This window comes from Castanea sativa, chromosome 12, assembly GCF_040712315.1.
Source record: "Castanea sativa cultivar Marrone di Chiusa Pesio chromosome 12, ASM4071231v1".
NCBI lineage: Eukaryota > Viridiplantae > Streptophyta > Magnoliopsida > Fagales > Fagaceae > Castanea > Castanea sativa.
The window spans coordinates 11,058,344-11,068,845 of NC_134024.1; positions in this window are offsets into that span (position 1 = coordinate 11,058,344).

The window sequence follows — 10,502 nt, forward strand, 5'->3', positions numbered from 1 at the left end:
TTTATCGAAATAGCTAAACAGAGTTTATTACTTATTTTCAAGGAGATCAATTCGAAGTGAGACTTATCCTTTCTCATTCCACCAAAATTTCAAGATGTCAAAGTTTTGGAAAAATTCTGCCTCAATTTAATCATTCTTATAGGAGTTGAATTTCAATTGGAATCAAGCTCAAAAGCCTCCATAGACTTCAAAAAGTCCTAAATAATTAAATTTTAACGGATCAAGCCTCTAAAGTCCTAAAGAAATTCAACCCAAAATCCTTCAAATTTAAAGAATCTTCAAAGAACAGCAAATCTCTAACAAGCTCAAAGCTAGAATTCGTTGATTGTTTGATCAATCTTCTGACCAAAGTGAAGAAGATTTCGTGTTCGAGTCAAGATTATAAAGTAGATAGAATCAGAAGATTACTCTTTTGTAAAAAGAATCAAAATTGGAGAATTGTATTCACTTAGAACTTGGTATTTGTAATTTGGTATTTGGTATTTTGTATTTTATTAGTAATTTCATTAATTTGTATCAAAGTATATTTATTTGTATCATTCACTTGGCGAAGTGGGTCAAAACTCCCAATGCTCAAAACTAGAGACATAAAGAATAAGACTTTTAATAAGAAAAGGAATATGGTAAGGAGGAATATAGCAAGGAAGGGAAATTAAGGTAGCTAAGCTACTAATACGAGGGAGCAATCGAATGCCCTTGTGCTGATCCTACGATCCGATCACTGAACCCTTTCATCGATCCTGTCCAAATGTCCTTGTTTTTCCGTATTGATATACTTTTTCTTTATGATGTGTCTTTTATGGTTATATCTGTGCTTTGAACCTTATATCCCCTCTACAGCTAACTCTGAATAATTTGCATAAGGGTGTAAAAGCGACTTCTAAATTTGCATAAAGGTCTCACCTTATGTTTCCTTTCCTCTAAAACTATTTACTTTCATAAGTTAACCCTGAATAATTTGCATAAATGTGTGGAGTACTTCTCGTAGTATTCTACCGACTCAACTTAAATTCGCATAAAGGGGTGGAGTACTTCTTATAGTCTTTTACAGACGCATGCACCTTCATCGCCTTAATGCCCATTACAATAGCTTCATCCATGTACTTTAGCATTTTCATGTTCTTATGTTCTCAATATCGAGAATTAAAAAAGATGCAGCTCCTTCAAAACTTGCAGTTCCTTCGTAGTCATGATTCTTTTACAACAGTCTCAGAACTTGGTATTCTTGGTAGTTAGTCTCCATCAGATTGTCCTTGCCTAGTTATTCAGCAAATATATCTAGTGTAGTATACAGAAAGCCCTCTAAATCATTTTGTAATTCAACCGCAATTTGCATAGCTTTGATTAACTTACAATGCCATGTGCGGAGAATTTTGTTAGTTTTCTCCAATATTTCAATATTTTTTCTTGTAAAAAATTTTAATGTTTAGTATTCTATTTTATAGAAAAAATAGAAAGACAATAAGACTGGTGTATTGATTTAATCATACTATATGAGTTTAAAATTTTGAAAATTGCATGATATTGTGACTGATATAGATAGACTTGTATCATGCTTACTAAAAAATGCAAATATCATTTTGATAAATAAATAAATAAATAAATATATATATATATATATATATATATATATATATATTCTACAATAATTTTTTTTACATTCTTAATTGTGTGTTATTAAATTTATTTATTTTTCTTTTGTTGGTAATTGTTTCCATGGTTACAAGATTAAGAATATTTTAGCAAGAGTACCATATTTCTAATCAATTGTTTATCATATAAATCTTAGTAAATTAACATTAAAATTTCATTATACTTAATTAGTTAATGTACCACTTAAAATAATTAATATAGAAATTTATATGTATTTATCATATTAGTAAATATCAATCACATAGAATATATACTACAATTTTGGTTCCATATATATATATATATATATATATATATATATATATATTTATGTACGTATGCATGTCTGTATAATGTCACTAAATGAAGTTAGGAAATCCAAATGGTTATGACTAATTTTTAGTGAATTCACAAATATTTAATTCTTTATGGTTTTTGTGTCAATTGTTGTCAAAGAAACTAAACATGAGAAAGCATGTCATATTATAAATCAATTATTATCATTATTATAAATAAAAATATTTTCTTATATAATATTTATAAAAATAATAATTTAAATTCCTATAATATAAATAATTTATGCATAACTATATATAATTAGTGTAAGAGCCACAGAATCAAACAGCCCAAGCCCACTTAGAACAGTGACTTGTACAGCTCAACCTTGGCCCAAATCAATAAATTTATCAGAGAGAGAAACAAACAACAAGAGGGGGCTTTGCCCAAGGATGAAAATAAGGAAGAAAGAGTTAATGGTCACGAATAGATGAATTAATCTCAATATAAGTTGACCCGAGGAGACCAAAGTTACACAAAAAATGATACTGTTCACTCTCTTCTCTCAGTGTTCTTCCTGTTTCTTTTTCTATTTTTTATACTTGTGTCTCAATCCCCTCTCTGAAAACCCAATTCTTTCTTATATACTCCTTCCTCCTTCGCATCCTGACCTCTTATCTTTACCTAACAAATCTCTTCTCATGACACTTGTCCCTTTTTGCATTCAAAGAAGGTGGTAGAATTAGTCTGCTTAACTGTGACTTACATTGTTCATGTCATTTCCTCATCAATGCAGTTGATAAAGTTGTTGCCCACCACTTAATGTGAAGGCAACAATCTACTCCAAACTAGAAACTTTCCTTATTATCATTGATTCTCTCTCTTCAGACCCTTCTTCCACCTGGAATGCCTCAAAGTCCTTTGTCTCATCCCTTCCTCTCCTCGGGCAACTTTCCTTCTTAAGCCCATGATATCCCCAATCCAGTACTGCAACTCTTCAACTTCACCTTTGGTCCTCGAGCACCCACAATAGCCTCCTAAAACTTTTGCTATTAACCATGAGGTAAAAGCGTAGTTTTAGTTATACAAGCAAATTACACACGTGCCACATGCGTTCCCACGTGGAAATGTCCTTTCACCTATCTCCAGCACACTCCTGACGCTTTGGTCTCCACGATTTCACATTTATAACGTTAGGCGGCTGCTTGTCTCCCCACGTTCTACGACTCAATCAAGATCATACGGTCCCCATTTTCCCTCATTTATGAGTGGAAAAATTACCGCTCATTTTTTACCTCTATATAAGGAGAGTTTAGGGTTGGCTAAAGTTCATTAACGCATTCTAGCAATTTGAGTTGAAGCAGCATCCTGGGAAGAATTTTTCCTCATCCTTACATTTCTCTCTTACACAAGTTTATTCTTTTCATACCATAAAACTCCATGGGTAGACTAAACTAGTAAATACTCCCGAGGCTAGGGCTGTTTCTAGGGCACAATATAGGATTCCCAACAGTGTTGAATCACTGGTCAAGAACAGACCTCCAGAATCCGTAGCTATTTCGATGATCGCCTTCATAGAAGGTGGGATGGAACTTCCCATAGGACAGGTCACTAGAGACTATCTCATGAACTATAGGGTAACCCCTACTCAATGCTCCCCAAACTTCTTTAGGATCCTCGGGTGTGTAGACATGTTAAACTGAAAAATGGGGACCAACCTTACTTGGCACGACGTAAACTAGGTATACAACTGCCAAAAAAGGGAAAATACCAAATAGTACATCAAATGTAGAGTCCCCTCTGTTAGGTTAATCTCTTGCCTACTTGATTCAAGCTAGGGTATAGTCGAGGACTTTCTCATCGTATCGGGAGACTGACATGATGGATTGCACTGTCCCACCCAAGAAGGGAAACTGGGTAAGATTCCTGAGGACCATAAATACATATGTATAACTCTGAAGAAATTTTTTTTTTTTTTTTACTAACTCTCAATTTTCACTGTTTTCATTGGCAGATGAATACCATATTGCCCCAGCCAAACACTTGGTGAACTTCCCAGACCTAAACCGGATACTAAAGTCCAAGATCTTTCTACACAAGGACGGTCAACTCTGAGCCGTGCACGTCATCCTCGGATACAAGCCCTCCACCAAACGTTCCCAAAGCCCGAGGAACATTATTAAAGCCAAAGACCCTCGGTTGGCCTTAATATACGTAGCTATCTCAAGATTCCTATTATCCAAACCTCTTCCCACTGGAACTCAAGACGCCCAACTTCTAGCCCCACTAGCAGCCGGGCTCCTCTACTCTTACGAACCTCCTATTCCTTCGGACGATGAAGCCAAGGAGCCCACAATAGAACCTATCCAACAAGAAGTGACAGATAAAGACTTCGAGGTCTTCTACCAGCAAGACCCTGAGGACTCTCCTAGTACCTCTCTCTGGCATTTGCACCCCACCCAAGTCAGTTGCAACCAAGAGGTTGCCAACATCCTAGAAGGAATGGGATTCGAGGAAAAGACTCCGGACCTGCTTCCCTTGCTCACATCCCACGCCGGGGGCTCCTCTCCAGCCATAGCGGTGGTGCCCGACCACCCACTCCCGTCCCAAAGCGTGCATCTTCCGTTGATGCAGCTGACAAGAAATGGAAGAGGGCCCAAGAAGGCAAAAGCACTGAAGGTGCTAAGGAAGGAGAAGTCACTCAATCCTCCCACCAGCCCCCAACCAAAGAAGCTCGAATAGGGAGGGGGCAACAAAAGAAAATCACATCTTCTGGGACCTCCAAGGAGCTTGGGGGAGACCAGCCATAGAAGCCCTTTGTCCGGAGGCCCCTTTTCACCCTTAGCTCTGGCAGTCTAGTGCTGGACGACACCAACTTAAAGGGCCACCAAAAAGGCAGTTTAGGCCTGGTGGTAGAATGCCTAGAAAATGCATTATGCCTGCCTAAAGACATGCAAGAGCTAAGGTCCTTTAGGAAGCGCGAAGTCTTTTTTGCCCTAAAACAGGACTTTGCAAAGGTATATAATTAATTTCCTTAGTATATAATGTTAAATCATACACACCTTATTTGACATCCACTTTATTCAATCTATCCAGGCTGCCTTTATGGCCGAAGAGTGGGTGGACCACTCCCTGGACTTGGCGAGAAAAGCCGAGACCAAGCTAGAAGTAGCTAAGAAAGGTCATGCGGAGGCAGACAAGAAGCTTAAAGAGACTCTTGCCTAACTGATTAAGGTGGAGAAAGCTTAAAAGAACGCGGAGTCCGCCCTGAAAAGCTATGAAAAACAAGCGGCGGATGCTCTAGAGGCCCAAAGAAAAGCAAAAAACAAGATGGCCTAAACTGTGGTGGAGCTCAAAAAACACAAATACAGTTGGAGGCCAAGGGTGCTAAAATGGCCAAGGCCGAGCAGGCAGCCTATGACGCGGGCATGACTAAGACTGCTGAAAGTCTTACTGCCTAACTAAGGGATGTTACTTGGGCCTTCTGCCTAAAAGTATGGGGCCAAGCATTAACTGCAGCTGGGGTCAGTGCTAAATTAGAGCTCAGGGCTCCTGATAGGGTATACTTCCCTCCTGCACTACGCCTAGCTCCTAGTCCCTCTCAGCCTCCCTCGGACCCTAGCTCTGCTCTCACCTCCTTCTTAGCTCAGCCAACCTCTACTCCCTCTACTGTCCCCACTAAAGATAGAGAGAAAGAACGGCCTCCTCCAGCCGAAGTGGTGAATATGGAGGCGAAGGAAATGACAACGGTGGTCCAATTGAAGAAGAAGAAGAAGAAGAAAGAGAAAGAGCAGGAAAAGAAAGGAGGAAAAGAAAAAGAAACCTCAGCATAGCTCCACCTCTAACCAAGAAATAGATAATCATTTTTGTAAATAGGCTCAAATGTAATTGGTACCTCTTTTTTCTTTTCATTGTACTTCATTTTTTAAACATCAATGAAAAAGAATTTAAAACCTACTTTATACTTCTTCAGCTATTCAAATTATACTTGTCAGTTTATATCTCATGCTCCTTTCCTTCCCTTATAACAATTTCAGTACACTAACCTTTGACTTTCTTATGCAATACTTCTTATCCTTCTGTTCAATCTAGAATGACTTGTAATACAATTAACAAACGGACTCACAGAACTTAAGAAAAATTCCAGCTAACACTTACTTTAAATTGAACTTGGAATCCCAAAGCAAACCCGCTAGCACCAACCCTGGAACTTAAGGAAGTACTCAAGGCCTTTTACTTCACTATCCATTTAGACAACTTCCTGCAAAGATCACTTCGTTCCCCATCTGTGACTCGATGAGCCACATCAGACCTAAATTTTGGCCAACACTTAGAAACTTTTTCTAGAACCGTTAATTCACCCAAGGCTTGTGACCCGAAGAGTCGAACAGGGCCTAGGTTCTGTTTAACACTTAGAATTTTTAACACAATGATAATTTACCCTAGGCTTGTGACCTAAGAAGTCAAACAAAGCCTAGGTTCTGTTTAACACTTAGGATTTTTCACACAATGTTAATTTACCCTAGGCTTGTGACCTAAGGAGTCGAACATGGCCTAGGTTCTGTTTAACACTTAGGATTTTTCACACAGACTGAGTACTTTACCCAATACATCCACAATAAAACACAGCTGAACAAAATATGAATAAACAAGGAGTTCATAGCATTAGCAATAGTAACGCCGTAAATTATTCACATTCCAAGGACGAGGAATTATATTTTCACCCAAATTTTCCAAGTACTACGCCCCAATGCTAGCAATGGAAGTTATCCTATATGGGCCCTACCAGTTAGGGCCCAGGTTTCCCCAAGCGGCGTTCTTTGCTATCTCCACTACCTTTCGTAAAACCAAGTCTCCAGGAGCTAATGGCCTCAACTTCACCCCTTTATCATACCCTTGCTTAAGCCTTTGTTGGTAATGTGCCATTTTTACCACAACTACCTCTCTTCTTTCCTCGACCACATCTAGGCTTCCCAAGAGTAAATGGTTATTTTCCTCAACATTAAACTAATCAGTTCTTAGAGTTAGGAACCCTGACTTTAGGGGAATCACAACCTCTGCCCCATAAGTCATTGAAAAAGGAGTTTCCCCTGTTGATCTTTAGGGTGTAGTACGATAGGTCCACAATACATGGGCAATTCATCCACCCATTTCTACTTAGCATCGTCTAACCTTTTCTTCAGTCCAGACACTATAACCTTGTTGGTGGCCTCAGCCAAACCATTCCACTGAGGATAAGCAGGTGTAGAATACCTATTCTTGATCCCTAACTCCCCACAATACCTTCTAAAGGCTTTACTATCAAATTGGAGACCATTATCCAAGATCAATGTGTGAGGAACTCCAAACCTAGTAACAATATACCTCTGGATGAACCTCTTAGCATCCACGTCCCTGATATTAGCAAGTGGCTCAACTTTTACGCACTTGGTAAAGTAGTCTGTGCCGACAAGGAGCCACCTTCAATTCCTTATAGCTCGAGGAAATTGTCCCACTATATCCAACCCTTACTAAGCAAATGGTTAGGGGCTGGATAATGGGTTTAGGACTCCCCCAATTTGATGAATATTTAGGGCATACCTCTAACACTGGTCGCACTTCTTAGCATAATCCTAGGAGGCTTTCTATATGCTCGGCCACCAATATTCCTGGGTAAGGGCTCTATGAGCCAAAGACCTACCCCCTGTGTGACTCCCACATATGCCCTCATGTAACTCTTCCAACAAGGGCTCCACTACTTCTGGATGCACACACAACAAATAAAGTCCGGAGTAAGAGCGCTTGTATAGCTTCTACTCTTTAGATAGATAAAAGCGAGGAGCACTTCTATGCACCTTCTTTCCCTCACCCTTGTCCGAGGACAATAATCCCTGCTTCAAAAAAGTTACTATGGGATCCATCTAGCTCGGCCCCACCTGGATGCTATGTACCACGACCAAGGGTCTCCTTATGAGACTAGAGCTATCCATATCCTTAATGATAACAACCCAAGGAAGATTTGCCCCAGGGAAGTGGCCAGCATTGCCAAGGAGTTTGCATGGGAATTCTAGTCTCTAGGGATTTGCTATAGAACAAAGCTCTTAAACTGAGCCCGGGCATATTTTACTTTAGCAAGATATCCCTAATCCTGTCATCTTGGGCTTTAAACTCTCCATTGACCTGGCCCACCACCAACCAAGAATTAGAATACAACTCCACCACATCCCCCCCTAACTAACGACCATAGCCACCCCAGCTAACAGAGCCTCGTACTCAGCCTCATTATTGGTAGCTAGGAAACCCAATCGTAACGATTTCTTCATTATCAGCTTTTCAAGAGTGATTAACACAATCCCTATACTGGCTCCCTTTCGATTGGCTACTACATCAGTATTAACCTCCCAAGGAAGAACAATAATGGCTAAAGTGACCATAACCCCTAATGTTTTATCCTTCTCATTCATTGTACCCTCGGTAAATTCTGCCACAAAGTTTGCTAGGACTTACCCTTTTATAGCGGTCTGAGGCATGTACTTGACATTATAGGCTACCAACATGGTTCCCCATTTAGCAATTCTGCCATATAATCTAATTTTCGTAGAAGAGCTTGCAAATGGAGTTGGGTGAGCACCACCATAATGTAAGCCTGGAAGTAATGGGAAAGCTTCCTAGTGGCATGCACAATGGCCAACACTACCTTCTCCAAGGTTAAATAACATGTCTTAGCCTTCTACAAGGACTTACTGACGTAGTAGACAGGCCTTTAGACCCCATCCTCATTTCTGACCAAGACGAGACTGAAAACATAATTTGTAACTGCTAGGTATGCATACAACATTTCCTCTTTCTCGGGCCTAAAGAGTATTGGTGGGCTTGATAAATACTGCTTGAGACATTTAAAAGCTATTACACATTCCTCGGTCCCTTGAAAGTCCTTCCACCTGTGAAGAAGCTGGAAAAAATGACGACATCGGCCTGCAAATCGAGAGATAAACCTATTCAAGACTGCTGCCATTCCAGTCAATTTCTGCATCTCTTTGAGATTCCGAGGAGGGTGTAAGCTGTTAATAGCCTTAATTTGATCGAAGTTGACCTCAATCCCTCGGTGTGTAATCATATAGCCTAGAAATTTGCCCAAGCTAACCCCAAAAGAACACTTGGATGCATCTGGGTGTAACTTATGCTCTCTCAAAATTGAGAATATTTCCCCTAAATCTGCCAAATGCTCTTCTACCAGCCTGCTCTTTATCACCATATCATCAATTTAGGCCTCCATATTTCTCCCAATTTGTGATTTAAACATCTGCGTCACCATTCTTTGATAAGTGGATCTTGCATTCTTAAGGCCAAAGGACATCACACGATAATGGTAAGTGGATCCTGCATTCTTAAGGCCAAAGGACATCACACGATAATGGAAGTTCCCATTAGGAGCACGAAAAGTTGTCTTCTCCTGATCAGATAATTATAAGGGTATTTGATGGTAGCCTTGAAAGGCATCCAAAAAACTCATACGAGGATGTCCCACTGTTACATCCATCAACTGGTCAATCCTAGGGATTGGAAAGGGGTCCTTTCGGCAAACTTTTTTCAAATCAGTGAAGTCCACACAGACATGCCACTTCCCATTCTTCTTCTTCACAACCACCATATTAGCCAACCACTTGAGGTAGAAGATCTCTTTAATCACTCCAGCTTGTTTCAACTTATTTACTTCTACCCTTATTGCCTCGGCGTGCTCTTTGGATGAATGCCGAGGAGGCTGCTTATGTGGTGTGGCCTTGGGATTCAAATTCAGTTGATGACATATAAACCCAAGATCAATCCTTGGTACATCATAAATGCTCCAAGCAAACACAACAATGTTAACTTTCAAAAACCTTACCAACGCAGCCTTTTCTAATTATGGCAACTAGGATCCAACTTGAAAATACTTCTCCTTATCCTGTCCTATTACCACTCTCTCCAACTCCTCAGATAACTCCCCACTTTCCTCGACCTCCTGCCCCTCTGCAAGGCCCTTTCGTTGCTATGGGATTGGCTCTTCTACCTCTACGACAGGATCCACAAGAGGCCGTGTAATTGCCAACACGAGACACTGCTTAGCCATTGCCTAGCTACCAACCAGCTCCCCCACTCTTCCCCGAGTGGGATACTTAACTTTCAAATGTAAAGTTGAAGAGACCGCACCCATAGCATGAAACCAAGGTCTGGCCAGGACGGGTAGCCTAATCATTCCTCGGGAGATCACCATCTTCCCATCAAAACCTACCAGTGGAGAATCGTACATTTCCAGGTCTTTGGGCTTCAAATTCAACCCTTTGTATAAATCAGGGAACATAATCTCTGCTCCGCTTCCTTGATTAACTAGAACCCACTTAACATCATATCCACTGATTCTAATGGTAACCACCACAACATCATCATATGGCTGGAATGTTCATTCCTTATCCTCCTCAGAGAAACCCAGGGTAGGGGTGACCATGACCTTAGCTCTTTTAGGAGCCTAACCTCTGGCATCTAGGTCAGGGCCCCTACTCACGAACATAACCCTAGAACAAGCCACCACATCACTTCCTGGCTTGGCAAAGATCACATTAATAGTGCCCAATGCT